This window comes from Ursus americanus, chromosome 28 (genome assembly GCF_024610735.1).
Source record: "Ursus americanus isolate L20-20 chromosome 28, mUrsAme1.1.p, whole genome shotgun sequence".
Lineage (NCBI taxonomy): Eukaryota > Metazoa > Chordata > Mammalia > Carnivora > Ursidae > Ursus > Ursus americanus.
In genome coordinates this window covers 12,267,909-12,282,689 of record NC_142154.1, presented here as the reverse complement: position 1 = coordinate 12,282,689, position 14,781 = coordinate 12,267,909, and the positions used below count along the sequence as shown (strand labels likewise).

Below are 14,781 nucleotides of genomic sequence, written 5' to 3'. Positions count from 1 at the left end.
TTTGCTTTGCTACATTTTACTTAGATGTACTATTAGGGGCAAGTCATTGTACTAAGCCTCAATGTCCTCATCTATCCAATGGGGATTATAATATCTAGTGTACAAACAAAATGAGACAAAGCGTAAGGCACAGTGTCAAATGCAGAGAAAGTATTCAGTCAAGAAAAGCTGTTTTTTATCATTATTGATACCATTGTCATAATTTCCAATTTTGATATCTTAATTTATTCAAGAGCTCTGTATCTAATTATTACTTGAATTTTACAGAGCTTAACCATAACTACCTCATTGGCCTCTTATGAGGATTGAATGAATTAGTCTATATTAAGTGTTCAGAACAGTGCTTGGCACAGAGTAAATATTTAAGATAATGTTAACTAGTTTTTAAATTATTATTTCACTTACTTCACACTGAGTCATTCTAGCTTTGAAAATATTTTACCACTTTTTCCTGCTTTTTAAAAATGTTCTTCGAAACACAAACTTGTATTTCACATTAGCAAGACACAGATACATTATTTAATTCACATCTCATAGCTTAACTTGCAAATATGCTAAAAAGGATTGTTTCTATATTCATTTAGAAATATTAGTCAATTAGCATTTAATGGAGTGTTATATAAATGTTTATTAGATCTAGTTGGTTGGTGGTTCAATTCTTCTACACTCTCGATCTTCTTTCTACTAGTATTACCTAGAGAGGAGTGCTGGCTCTCTCAATTATAATTGTGAATTTGTATATTTCTCCTTTAGTTCTCTCAGGTTTTGCTTCTGTATTTTGAAGTTTTGTCATTATTTGGATACATGTTTATAACTGTGATATCTTCTTGTTGTTTAAATCCAATATGACAGTCTCTATCTTTTAGTTGGTTTGTTTAGACCATTTACATTTAACGTAATATTTGATATGTTTGTATTATAGGAAGGTTTCCCAATGTATTTGTTTCCACTGTTTTTTATTCTTCTGTTTTTGTTCCTTGCTATTCCTTCCTTCCTTTGCTTTTTTTAGTGTTCATTTTAATTCATCAATTGTGATTTTGACTATATTTCTTTTTATAAAACTATCAGACAAGGTTTTAATTTGATTTCAATCATGGACCATATTTTAAATAATTCAAGAAGAGAAGAATGGCATATTATATTTACCATTTCCTCCATTCTTAATATTCCAAATTTCTCATAACAGTTCCCATCAGTCTAAAAAATTTCCTCACCTAGTTATTTTATAACAAGTCTGTTGACTCCAAATTCTCTTGGTTTTACCTGATATGAGAAGATCTTCATTTCACATTCAAGGATATTTTCATTGAATCCTGGACTCCGTACTTTTCTTTCAGGACTTTAAAAATGGTAGGACATTTCCTCTGGCTTCCATGATTTCTGCTGAGAAATCTGTCATTTGAATCACTGTCTCCTATAGATAAGGTGTCACTTTTTCTCTGACTGCTTTCAAGATTTTGCCCTCAGTTTTAAGCAGTTATTATATGCCTGGGTGGGTATTCCTTTGGGTTTATCTTGTTTGGGCTAGCTTAGCTTCTTGACTCTATAAGGTTATATCTTTTGTCGAACTTGGAAAGTTTGTAGCCATTATTTCTTGGAATACTTCTTAGCCACATTCTTTCTCTTTTCCTTCTGGGACTCCAATAATATAAACATAATATCTTTTGTTATTGTCCAACAGTCTGAGGGTCTCTATTCAATATTTTTCAATCATTCTCCTCTCCTTTGTTCACACTTTTTATTGGTTTACTTTCAGGATTACTGGTTCTTTCCTCTGTCATCTCCATTTTGTTACTGACTTTATATAGTAAGAAAATTTGGGGGTGGGTAGGAGAGGGCAAGGTGGAGAGACTATTGTATTTTTCAGTTCTTAAATTTCCATTTGTTTCCACTTCATATCTCCTATTTATTTACAGGTACATTTCAATTTGCCTTTTATTTCAGAATTCATGAATATTCACTGGAGCATTTTTATAACAGCTGCTTTAAAGTCATATTTTCATTGTCATCCATTGTCTTTTCCCATGTGATTTGAGAATTTTGCAGTCCTTTATATTCCAACATGGATTACATCCTAGACATTCTGAATATCCTTATAAAATCTTGTGCCTTATTTAAATCCATGGAGAATGTCGATATTATTGTTTTGCCAGGCATTTGATTTGATTACCTTCACCACAAATTCCAACCCACATGGACTGATGTCAGTATCGTTTTCAAAAGCTAGGAAGGGCCATTCAAGTCTGCCCTGGGTGCACACCTGTAGAAGTTACAATGTCTCAGTAACTTCATTCTCAAAGTAGATGGTATGCTAATCATGATCAGATGCATGAATATGCATGTTGTAGTGAGTTCAGACATTTACAAACTTTACGGAATCATTTCCTGAGTCCTTCCTCTCAGCTGTCTCCCTTGATACTCTCTGGGACCCTGGAACTCCCCTTTTCAATCCTCTAATCAGAAACAACTCACTTCTGTGATGCCACCAGAGTAGTGGGAGGATTGAGACAGATTAAAGCAAACAAATTAAATAAATAAAAGGAAAAGAAAAGAAAGCAATGATTTAGCCCCGCCCTCACAATTGCAGCTTCACAAAATAGGAAGAACACCCCCTTCACTCACTGCTTTGGCTCCTGCTGTTTCCCACTGCCAGCTGCTTCTGTGGCTATTGCCTTCCCCACAAGATTGCCAGGGCATGACAAAACAGAGAGAAGCGAGATAAAAAGATGAGGGATTTCTCCCCTCTCTATGAACTTTGGGGCTTCTCTTTTCTATTGCTTGAGCCAGAACTAGAGGGTGTCTCTTGGCTCTTTCTCTGTCTGCTTCCAAAACTGACTCCTAGATTTTGTTTTTGTTGTTTCAATTTTAAGTAGGCTCCATGCCCAACATGGGGTTTGAACTCACAACCCCAAGATCAAGAGTCGCATGTTCTATAGACAGTCAGCTGGGTGCCCCGAAACACTGACTCCTAGACTGTAGACTGCACTGAATTTGGGCAGAGGGATTAGCAGAGAGGGGGAAATGGTAAACTCACCTTGAGTTCAGGGGTATTTAGATTTTGGTGTTTTCCCTCATCTACATGCTGATATTTACTTTTCAGAGAGCTCAACTAGCTTCACCAAGCATTTCGCCCTGGCTTCATATTTGTGTTCAGAGGGGGGGAAAGGTTAGAGTGGTTTTATTCCATTTTGCCTGAAACCTGAACTCTCTTAGTGAGTTTTGCAAAATCATCCTGACCATAATTTCCCCAGGTGTGCAAGTAGTACAGAACGAGATGTACAGAACTGCAAACATATAAATACTAAAATATGTGCCCAGAAGAAAAGTGTACTTAAAGGGGCGCATAAAGCTAATACACTGTTGGACTGCGGTCTCTTCGATGCTTGAAAACATTATCCCTCCAATCAACGATGCATTCCTCTGAATAAAGAAAAGTCTAAAGAAAGAATAAATTCAAGGAACAGTTAGGTTTGAAGAAAAAGTTGGTGAGATAATCTAACTATCTCAATATTCACTTTTCCTCACCTCAAAGAATATTAAGAAACAAATTTAGACATATTTGTTCCATTTTCTCCTAGGACATACGTCCATAGGTTATCATCACAACATCCAAAGAGTTCCAAGTTAAAATGTGACCCAAGCATCAGCACTAGAAGCAGAATCTCTTCACAAAACGAGACACCTTTGCTACCCAACCTGGCCAACTTCAGCTTTCATTTATTGAACGAAAAGAACATTCTGCTTCTTCTAACCACTGACGGCAGGATAAAGTCTTTACAGGAAGCGGCCCCAAGCCAAGAAGCCTAATGGAAGTTTCATTTATTATGGTTTTAACCCAGACATCCTCCCCAGCTCGCAATTGGCCAAATGGAAAAAGAACAGCAAACCTTTTAAATGCCAGCCCCAAAGTATATGATTGAACCTGCCCACAACCACTGTGTGAATAAGAAACACAAAGGAGGAAAAAGGTCCGAGAATGACAACAGCATAAGTGATTACTATGCATACTATTCAGTAACTCTGATGGAGACTGTGCTTCTCAAAGTTCTCCTTTAGCGTAAATACAAAGAAAGGGGCTTGTTTTCACCATCTAAATATCAAATGACAGAGCAAGTAGTTACGACTAGTAAGAATATGTCATTACTATCTTTGTAGTTAATCATTAAGATATTTTTTTTTATCAAAGTAGAAAGAAAATTTCATGTCACATCCTGTTACAATGGGAGGGAAAGAAAATTTTAAACTAAATTCAATAAAAGTGAAAATCTGATGGCGTACACTCATCCTATGGGAAAGCATAAAGGCAAATGACATTCTATGGCAGGATTATTTAGCATCCTGATAGAACAGGGATAAGACTCTACATCTGACTATATTTAATTGTGCTTGTAGTAGAAACAACTTCCCTACCATAAAAACATCATCTAAAGGAGACTATCCTTAATAGAAAGGTCTCTCCAGATCAGTTTCATATAAAAAACAGAAAATGCATCTGCTTTTAAAATAAATGTGGCTCTTTTCTCCTAAAAATGCAGCTTCCCAATCAACCATTCAACGTGCTACTGAATTTGCAATCCAACTGAGGGAGAAGAGATCATTCTACATATTAGACATATTATTAAATATAACATAGGGACAGAAACCCCTCCAAAATTAAGATCAACCAAAAGGACTGGATGCATTTTTTAATCCCACTATATACGTTCTTGGAAAGAAACAAAATGCATTAACAGAGAAGCAGTTCCTGTCTCCTCTGGTTAACGCCATACTCTGCCCCACCACTAGTCTCTTTAAGTCTCATCTATATAAAAAGGTCCCAGAATTGCTCCTCTCTTTATCAGTCATTTATAATTCATACTCCGCTTGGAGATGATTGGAGGAAAGGAGAAAGGGTTGAGGTTTCTGAAGCATTCAGATCTCTGAACTTAACGTTCTTATTCCAACCTCTGATAGGATAACCACACTCTCTGAAATGACCAGAATGAGTTTAACAAAAGGTATACATGATTTTTAAACAAGTCCTGACTAGTTAACATTCCATTCAACAAAAGAATAAAATAATTGTGCAGAAAAGCACAATTAGCAGGTCTGAGATTGCTGACCTCTTAATCCTGCTTGCAAGGTTAGTCCTTGGCTGGTATCTGGGAACCTAAGATTTTGGAAGATTTCCAATCACCCTAACTCACAAGGACTCATTGTGAGAGTCAGAGTGACTCACTGTGCTTAAATTGTACATGCAAACAATTTATGCTGAATACCTGCTTTCCTCCTAAGACACTGGAATTTTGGTCCGTGCTAGGCAGAGGGTATCTATATGACCAGTTCCCAATAAAAACCCAATAGAAAAAAATTCTCTAGGGGCGCCTGGGTGGCACAGCGGTTGGGCGTCTGCCTTCGGCTCAGGGCGTGATCCCGGTGTTACGGGATCAAGCCCCACATCAGGCTCCTCCGCTGGGAGCCTGCTTCTTCCTCTCCACTCCCCCTGCTTGTGTTCCCTCTCTCGCTGGCTGTCTCTATCTCTGTTGAATAAATAAATAAAATCTTTAAAAAAAAAATTCTCTAATGGGCATCCCTGGTAGACAACGTTATCATAAGTGTTGTCACAATTCATTGCTAGAGGGATTAAATATATCCTATCTGATTCTACTGGGAAGCTTGTGCCTGTTTCCTCCAGACTTCCTGTGTACTTTTCTCTTTGTTGATTTTGTTTTGTATCCTCTCCTAGAGTAAAGCATAGTTGTATGTCCAAATACTGATATCTGTGAGTTCTCCTAAAGAGCCACCAAATCTGGGAGCGGTCTTAGGGACCCCCAGTCGGAACTTGAATGCGCTATTTAGCCTAAGTTGCCAAAATGGAAGGATTTGGAAGAAGTGGAAATATTCTGAATTATTCTGATTCGTTTCTTACCAAGAGTGAAAGAAAATGAAACAGGGAAGAAGGAGGGGGAGGAGGGGGGAGAGGGAGAGGAGATGGAAAAGAAGAGCAAACTCTTATAACAGCATTGAAATTTTAAAAACACCATCCAGAGCAGATAGGAAGCTCAACTTAAGGAATAAACTGATGGGTCTTCAAGGAAGGTTGAGAGATGAGAACAAGTTGATCAAATCTGCGGTAATCTACAGGTCAGGCTTAACTGTGAGCGGCATACAGAAACGTCCAAGAAGAACCAGACACCTAACAGCTGAGAAGAAGTAACCCAACTTTCTGGGGAAAGGTGGTGCACTGGCGATAAAATTAAGGCAGCTTCATGTTGGATACCTTCCAGGATATCTCAGTGTTATCAGGGAACACAGAGACCATGTAGGCCATTGTTTTTCCTAATGCTTTCTACCATATCTCTTTAACTAAATAATCTCAGTCTCGAATTCTAGCAGCTCTCTAATTCTTTATAGTCATTACAAGAGTATAAACACTGGCTCTTGGAGACCATAAATGTAAATTTCTTCAGCATGCTATATCTCACTTTAACTGCACCTAAAGAAATTAAGTCAAGTAAAAAAGCTAAGTAGTAACTTACCCCTATGTCAAGTACCATGGACTTCTTTTCCTACTTATGTCTTTTGTTTTATCACCATATCCCTCGGTAGGATCCAGGGAGATCAAATCCATCAAAGTGCTTTGCAAACATGCTCCAACACTTTATCACCATATTTACCCTCCATGAGGTCTTCTCTAATCTTTCCTCGTTTTTCCTGTTCCAAATAGTTGTAAAGCCCTCTGAACATACATATTGGCCTGCCTGACATTTTTCATTCTACTCGGTCTGCAATAATTCTCAGATCTCTGGATTAGCTCTATTCAAACATTCTCAGCCTTGGTTATGTATTCCCACATCCACTCTTGTTGCTGTTCTTTTATACTTGGATTTCTTCAGTGTGTATAGAAAATTACAGGACAGGAACATACTAGTGACACACCTTATGGAATAAAAATTTAAATACAATTACATTTTCTGTGTGCTCCTCTCTGATGACTTTCCCATTGTGCTCGGCTGGAAGTAATCAATATTCTAAAACTGCATTTACTGTATTCATGTAGTGTGTTATATATTATTCAAGAATAAACACAGTACTATTTTTCAAGATTATAAACTCAATTTATTATATGTTTTATATAAGTAGTATATTATTCTGTGCTTTTCAATCAACATTACCTTCAGGAACTGTATCCACAATGATAAATGTAACTTTATTAAAGTCATTTTAAAGGTGGTATAATGTTCTGTTGTGAGAAGGTGCTATAATTTATTAATTTTCCTGCAGCTGGATACTTAAGACGCTTACTCTATTTTACTACTAAAAACAGAGCTAAACAGACTTTAAAAGCTAGTCTTAGATTTGTCTACTGGTGCTAATGTTAGTTTTTCCCAGAGTTTTTTCCATCAGCTCTGGACTGCCCCACTCAAAGTGGTTAGAAACATATGAAGAATGGTTTTTTTGATGACCACGGTAGGGGACATAACTCATACATGGTGGGTGCAACTCAGAGCTATGAAAGGTGTCTTACAAGAGAGACTTGTCCTGCCCGAGTTAACAGGGCCCCATTGAGAAACACCCTATCTCAGAGTTGAATTGTTGACTTGTAGGTGATGTGTATCCTAAACTTGACTAGCTAGGTATTGCCAAACTGTTTTCCGCAGTAGATATATTAATTAATATACCTGACATCAGCCAATAAGTTCTGCTGTGCAACGTCTTTGCCTGTATCTACTATTGCAAGATTTTTTTTCAATATTTGCCAATCTGAAATTATGAAAGCGGACCCATTATTCTATTGGGTTGATAGCTCTGTTTTCTCTTATTGGAAACAGTGCTTTTAAAATTTTGATAATGCTTCCTTAGCACTTTCAGCTGCAAAACTCTCCTCCCAGTACGTAGCTTTTTAAAAAATGTATGTGGTGTCAAGATTCACATTTGAAAAAATTTTGATGAGTTCACTTTATCAATATTTTTTTCTCTGAGTGTTGTGTTTGTGTGTGTGGCATGTATGTGGTGGGTATGGTTTAAAAATCCTCAGGATCACTAATATATGTGCATATATTTTCCTGGAAGAGCTCTGAAGTTTTGCATTTCATAGTCATTTGTTCTATCCTAAATTGTTTACTTATGGTTTTAGAGAGGGGGTGAGATTTTTTTCTTATCTATGTACATAATCAAATTTCAAGGAACCTTTTTATTAATGAAACCTATCCTACCTCCCAGTGATGTACAAAGCCATCTCTATCAGGTGTATAATTTCCGTATATAAGGTCTGTACCTGGTTATTGAGACCTGTGCCAATATCACATAATTAATCACTACAGGTTTGATAGCTAGCTGGGTAAGGTTCCCACCTTGTTGTGGTTCATCAGATTGGTTTCTTTCTTTTTTTTTTTTTTAAAGATTTTATTTATTTATTTGACAGAGAGAGAGACAGCCAGCGAGCGAGGGAACACAAGCAGGGGGAGTGGGAGAGGAAGAAGCAGGCTCATAGTGGAGGAGCCTGATGTGGGGCTCGATCCCATAACACCGGGATCACGCCCTGAGTCGAAGGCAGACGCTTAACCGCTGTGCCACCCAGGCGCCCCCATCAGATTGGTTTCTTTTCTCTCTGCTCTTCCATATAAATTTTAGAATCCATTTATTCATCTAATACCCCCAATCTCAAATAAAAGTGGTGAACACTTTGGTTGGCAGTTGCTTTACAAATTAATCTGATGACAGGTTCAAGACATTGTTATCTTCCTAGCCATGAATATGGTTACTTTCTATGTCTTTTTTTTTTTTGTAATAGACTGTATTTTTTAGAACAGCATTAGGTATACACAATAACTGCACAAAAGTATGAGCGTTCCCATATATCCCCTCTTCTCCTCAACAAAATTTCTCTAATTATTGCCATCTGCCATTAATGTGGTACATTTGTTACAACTGATGAATTATTACTGACATATTATTATTAATTCAAGTCCATAATTTACCCTCGGGTTCACTCTTTGTATTGTACATTTCTGAGTTTGGACAGATGCATAATGTCATGAATCTACCATTATAGTATCATACAGAATAGTGTCACTGCTTTAAAAATTCCTTCTGCTCCACCTACTCATTCCTCCTCCCCTCCCCCTGAAGCCCTGGCAACCACTGATCTTTTCACCATCTCTACAGTTTTGCCTTTTCCAAAATGTCATATAGTTGGAAACATACATCACACAGACTTTTCAAACTGGCTTTCTGCACTAAGTAATATTTATTTACATTTCCTTCGTACTTTTTTGTGGCTTGATAGATAGCTCATTTATTTTTCTTGCTGAATAATATTTCATTATATGGATGTCCTATAGTTTGTTTATCAATTCAGCTGTTGAAGGACATTTTGGTTGCTTCAAATCTATGGCAATTATGAATAAAGTTGTTGTAAATATTTGTGCAAACACAAATTTTCAGCTGGTTTGGGTAAATACCAAGTAGTATGATCACTGAATTATATGGTACCTGTAACTTGTAACAGGCTTCAATTGTTCATCAGTTATATATAAATATAAATATATAAATATAATGTATAATATATTTATATATATAAATATTTAAATTTTCATAGTAGGCAACTTGCGCATATTTTGCCAAATTAATTTCTAGGTTCCTCATAGTTTTATAGCTATTGATATTTTTACTGTATTTTCATTTTCAGTAGCTAGTATAGAGGAAAATAATTGACTTTTATACATGGATTCTAATTCCTACCATCTTGTTGAGGTCATTTATTAATTCTAATAATTTGTCTATAAATTATAATTCTGGTCTTCAGTAGACCACTAAATTATTTTCAAATGATGACAGTTTTGTTTCATCTTTTCTAAAATATCTATTCTTTTTCCTTTCTGCACTCAACGGGGCTTCCAATTCAACAGGTAACCAGATATTGGCAATATATTCTATACTGTTTTTCCTGATCAGTCTCACAAAGGGTTTATTAGTTTACTAACTTTTCTAAAGCTAACTTTTCTTTTTTGATTTTATTTATTGATTCCTGTTCTTATTTTTTACTTCTTTATACCCTTTGAGTTTGATTTGCTGTTCTTTTTTTTTTTTTTTTTAATTTCTTGACAGAAAACTAGATACTGATTTTTGGACTGTACTATTCTCTTATTTATCTATTTAATGCTACAAATTTCCCTCTGAGCACTGAATGAGTTGCATCAAACAAGTTTTGATGTGTCATATTTTCATTACCACTTAACTCAAAATCCTTCCTAATTTCCATTTTAAGTTCTTCTATAGGGTAGTTTTTGTTGTGTTGTTTTTGTTTGGTTGGTTGGTTTTTTTTGATTGCTTTTTAGAGGCATAGTGTTTAATTCTAAAACAGAAATGGGATTGTCTGGTTATCTTCATGTTATTGACTTCTAGCTTAATTCCTAAGAATTAAGTCAGAAAGGAAAATCCATATGTTTTCATTCCTCCGCAAAGAGAGGCTTTCTTTATGGCCCAACTTACGGTCAATCTGCAGTTCTTGGGTTCTATATATGCAAAAATTATTTGAAGCTGATTGTGTTGCTTAAATCTACGTTCTCATGATTCTTCTGTTTTCTTGTTTTATCAGTAAAGAAAAGAAGGGAGGTACTGAGCAACAGTAATGATACTGAGTTAATGGGACTCAATAAAAGGAATGAAAAGGAGGATTGAGGATTGAGTCCAGCCCAACTGAGAAATACTAGAGCTATTCACCCACAAATGCGTACTGTGGGATCAGTCTTGGTTTCTCTGTGTTTCAGAAGTTCCACTAGAGAACCTATATTGGTAGCTAAGTACATGACTGTGGAGCTGAGAGATCAGGTCTAGAGACAAGAGTTTGGAGACACTGGCATTCAGATTATGGTGACTGCAGGCATAGTAATAGATGAACTTGCCAAGAAGAGTGTGAAATGGAAAGACGGCATGAGCTTTAAGAAACCCCTGCACTGAACAGTCTGTTAGAGCACGATAAACTTGCAAAGGACATTAAATGATAAAGCCAGATTGGATGAAATAAAGTGTGGTGTCACCTTATGACGACTAGACACCAAAACAAAGAAGACAAAGGAAGGGTATTTTATAGAGGAAGTGGTCAGGAGCATCGAGAGCTGCTTGCAGATAACACCAGACCCGAAAGCATCCATGTGGCGCAACGGAGCTTACTGGTAATCTTAGTATGACTTGTCGTGGGGGCAGGAGGGGAAAGACTGGGGTAAGTTCTGAAGGCTGTAGGAAAGGAAAAACTGAAGGCAAAAGATAAAATTAGGCTGAAGGGGAAGAAGAATGTAGGTCAAGCTGAGGACACTTGATCATGGTTAGGGGTAGATGGATGTAATACTCTTGCTAAAGGTCCATGCTTCTCCGGCTACAGTGTTCAATCAATAATTACCTCTTGACGAAATTGCTCCCCATCCCTTGCCACTACATATGTGCGTGCGTGCATACACACACACACACACACACACACACACACACACAGAGTTTTCTTGAGTCCCTTATCAAAGTATTTCTTATCTACCATGGAGCTACAGACCCAAATTTTGAAACTCAAGCACTGTTCAGTAAACATAGTCTTAACAACACACAGCAAATGTAAGAGAAAGTAATTTACTCCTTCACACACGAGTTTCACAGCCTCCTATTAAACCGCACACACTGATCTCCTACCCAGTATGTACATCGCAAAACAACTGGCCAACCTCCAATGTCCTGCCTAACATTATCACATTTAAAGGTTTGTCTAGGAATTACCCACAGAAGCAGAACACCTGAAGTATCTTTAGAACCTTACTGGCAGAAGGATAGAACTAGGGGAAGACATTAATTTCCAGCAAAAATTGAATCCCTCTTGAGTACACAGCATATTGTAGGAGCCATCTTAGGATCTAAAAATGTGACTGAAAGGTAAGCCCAAAGACAGACATTAATTTAGAACAAAGGAAGCCTTAGACATGTCTGCTTATGCCACTTCTGGTGTGAAACAGAACACGTTTAACAAATTGTGTATGCCTGTCAACCACCGAATCAATATAAATATTTCAGAATACAAAGCGAAAGCTTTCAGAAATATGGCTGTACCTATTAAAAGCAAGAAGAAACTTTTACACACAAATACCTACCTTTTAAATAAACATCGCACACAGTTTATCATTGCCCTACTTTCAAAACACCAAGCCAGTAGTTTCTCTGATAATAGAAGCTTTCAAAGCACTCCCCAAGCGCACACCAAGCCTATGTCAACAGAAGCAGCAAATACCTACTCTCTCTCCAAAGAACAATCTCACCTCCTCCAAGAAGACAGGACAACTCAACAATTCTAATACGCTGTGGGCAATTTTATTGATGGCTTCTACAGATTTGCAACCAATTTAAAAACATATACTCCAAGAAAATCACATCGTCATACTCTTAGGCCATCTTATATAGAAATAAAAGTCACATGCTTTCCTCAGTTGCATGTGATGGAGGAGGGGCGCCTGGGTGGCACAGCGGTTAAATGTCTGCCTTCGGCTCAGGGCGTGATCCCGGCATTATGGGATCAAGCCCTACGTCAGGCTCCTCCACTATGAGCCTGCTTCTTCCTCTCCCACTCCCCCTGCTTGTGTTCCTTCTGTTGCTGGCTGTCTCTATCTCTGTCGAATAAATAAATAAAATCTTAAAAAAAAAAAAAAAAACAAGTGATGGAGGAGAACAGAGAAATCCAATTCTTAGGCAACCACGTATCCACTATCTCCTGTAATGTCTGTCAAAATTGTTTAGATAGGGAGACTCTAGTAAACAATTAATTCCATCACCTGGATTAAAAATGATTGAACTAGAAGAAAGTATAACTTTATGATAAACACAAACAGCATATGTACACACTGAGCATTGTCAACCACAGCGTACCCTTTTCCTTTGTTATTTTTACTAATTCATTTATTCAATAAATATTTGCTGGCATCTATGCACTAGTGGTATTACAGCCACCGGGGATCCATCAGTGAACAACATAGAGTCCCTGCTTTCATGAAACTTATGTTCTACTTGGAAGAGACAGACAACAAGCAAAAATATACTGAATATGTTGGGTGATGGCAAAAAGAGCAAGAGCCGAGGGGAAAGGGTGACTGCAGACAGCCAGGCTGCCACCTTCACATCACGCATCAGGAAAGCCCCCCTTATTTTTTTTTTAAAGATTTTATTTATTTATTTGACAGAGATAGAGACAGCCAGCGAGAGAGGGAACACAAGCAGGGGGAGTGGGAGAGGAAGAAGCAGGCTCATAGCAGAGGAGCCTGATGTGGGGCTCGATCCCGGAACACCGGGATCACGCCCTGAGCCGAAGGCAGACGCTCAACCGCTGTGCCACCCAGGCGCCCCAGGAAAGCCCCCCTTAGATAAGGTGGGCAGAGAACAGAAGCAGTGAGGCAGAGAGCCAAGTGGATGCATGTGGGGGAAGCACCTTCCACACAGAAGACAGACCACGGAAGAGCAGAAGGTCCAGAGCTGGGTAGATCTCTGGGAAGACTGAGAAACGGGAAGGAGGCCAGGGTGATTGGAGCAGAGCCAGGGGAGGGACTGGTAGGAAAGGAGTTTCAGAGCGGAGCAGGGGGTCAGAGCAGGCAGGTCCTTGTGTGCCACTGTGCCACTGTGAGGACCTAGAGTTTTACTCAGAGTGGGTTGAGAAGCCAATGGAGGGTTAAAAAGAATGCCAATGATTCTTTACTAGTTCCTACTACGTATCTGGTCCTGCGTTCACTGTTTTGCATACATCGTCGGCTATGCTCAGAACAATCTTATAAATACATATTTTCGTTCCAACTTTACCAAGGAAGAAAATGCAACTTTTGAGCTGCAAATTGAATCCCAGGCTTATCTCAGCATTGCTCAACAGGAGGCCCTACTGGCACTTAGATTAGGACAATTCTTTGTTGTATGGACTGTCCTACGCACTACAGGATGACAGTTACTAACCCTGGCCTCTACCTCCCACACATCAGCAATGCCCCTTGTCACTGTGACCCTCAAAAACATACACGTTTTCAAAAGTCACTACTTCCACTAGCTAGAACCGCTAGGCAGTCCCTGCCCACTCCACCACCTAGCTCTCCCTTCTGTTTTTATCCTGCTAGCTGAAAATGGGTAAAAGGAACAAAATTCCTGAGATGGACGGATGCATTAAAATTTAAAAAAAAAAAAAAAAGGAAAGATGGGTGGACAATGAAACACTTCACCGTTGACCATTTTTCCACCAAAACCATTTATTGTAGACCTCTTCCCTTGTCTCAAATTCTAAAACAGTATCACTGTCAAATATCACCGTTGAAACACAATCGTCCAGGCCAGAGAACAACATAATATTCTTCAGGTTCAGAGGTGGGCCTTGAGAGACCTTGGAGTAATAAAACAATTGCCTGTAGGCCTGAGGATATAATGGGCTCTGTGCAAAATACTCAGGTGAGAAGATTTTCTTCTGAATGCTAGGTATATTAAAATGTGCTTAAGGAAAAACTAGCAAGAACTACTAGGAAACTGTCTACATCAATGCATAATCATATGCATGTGAGTCTGATCAATTCTGTCCTTTTAAAGCTATTATATCCCCCATGAGACTGCTTATATAAACACTGAAAATTAATACTGAGACATCAGTTTTTAATAAGTCTTTATAAGGCAGTCATTGAAAAAGATATGACTCAATATTCTCAAAGTTGTAGGCATCAATCTGTATTATTATCTGCCTAAGATATTAATTATGCTTGCAAATGATATTGATCAGAGCTTGAAAATTAGCAGAATTTGAAACCA

At 37.9% G+C, this 14,781-nt stretch overlaps 1 protein-coding gene across 2 annotated transcripts in view; it reads right to left on the bottom strand.

Moving 5' to 3' along the window:
• Nucleotides 1-14,781, bottom strand: part of MCTP2 (multiple C2 and transmembrane domain containing 2) — a 242,000-nt gene that overhangs the window by 192,997 nt on the left and 34,222 nt on the right. The gene's annotated exons all lie outside the window — the stretch shown is intronic.